This window comes from Morone saxatilis, unplaced genomic scaffold, assembly GCF_004916995.1.
Source record: "Morone saxatilis isolate NCDOM2014 unplaced genomic scaffold, NCSU_SB_2.0 Contig9, whole genome shotgun sequence".
NCBI classification, from domain to species: Eukaryota; Metazoa; Chordata; class Actinopteri; family Moronidae; genus Morone; species Morone saxatilis.
The window spans coordinates 17,286,894-17,287,933 of record NW_023340268.1 but is presented as its reverse complement, the minus strand read 5'-3'; the positions used below and the strand labels follow the sequence as shown (position 1 = coordinate 17,287,933).

Below are 1,040 nucleotides of genomic sequence, written 5' to 3'. Positions count from 1 at the left end.
AGAGAGAGAGAGAGAGAGGCACTCCAGCCTGGGAGTAGATGCAGTATGATCTCACCCGCTGATGTAATCCCCTTTAGCCAGCAGCGCTACTCTTAGCGTGATTGACAGGCCGCGGCCAGCACTCTGGTGTTTTACTGTGCTCATTACCACAGAGCTGAGGTCACCTGCTGGCTCTGACACACGCCTAAATCACCACGGCAATAATGTCACCGTATACCCGGCCGGCACGTAACCGCAGAGCCCCATGCTGAGTCCACATCAGCAAAAGATGCTACGCAGACCGGCTGATGCTGACTCGCTAGCTGTCAGAGGCAGGTTTGTGTCCTTAAAATGATGAACAGCTTTGCATTTGATATTTTAGTTCACACTGTTATCCAGAGAGACTTAGTGCAAAAGTAGAATGATAAACCGGGAAGAAGAAAGAAATGAGCAAACATACCAAACACGAGTAGGGTAATGCAATACTGCTTTGCAATTGGATAATAATTTACTCAACAATAACATTTAAATACTGTTTTTCATGATCTGTCCATGCAACTCAATATCACAAGATTGTTATATACACTGTAGCTTATTATTCGTTTTTCTTGGGTGATTTTTATCTAGCTAATTTAATCTTGAGTGAGTTCTTGGCAAATTTATTGGCAATTGACGGTTGTTGGGCTGGATTTTAACATATCGTCCAACCCTATTAGCATTGCCATATATTTAGATTTTTGAGCATGTTAGCATGACGTCATCAGCATTTAGCTCAAATAACCATTGTGCCAAACAGAGCCTCACAGAGCTGCTATTGTGGCTGTAGATTCTTTGTCTTGTTGTGATTATCAATTATTATATTTTGTGGAAAATATTTTCGGTGTAACAGTGGATTTGCCACCCCACCAAACAATATTCTGTTGGAAACGTGGAGTGCTTGTCATTTCTTGGCTAAAAACAATCACATGTAAAGGTTTTGAATGTCAGCAGCTCCAATCCGAAAATATCAAGGCTTAAAAATCGGCTGGACCCAAGCTCTCTCACTCTGTGTGTGTGTGTGT

At 42.1% G+C, this 1,040-nt stretch overlaps 1 protein-coding gene across 1 annotated transcript in view; it reads right to left on the bottom strand.

The window, feature by feature from the left end:
• Positions 1–1,040, bottom strand: part of LOC118342503 (growth factor receptor-bound protein 10-like) — a gene marked incomplete at its 3' end in the record, with an annotated part of 38,525 nt that overhangs the window by 10,704 nt on the left and 26,781 nt on the right.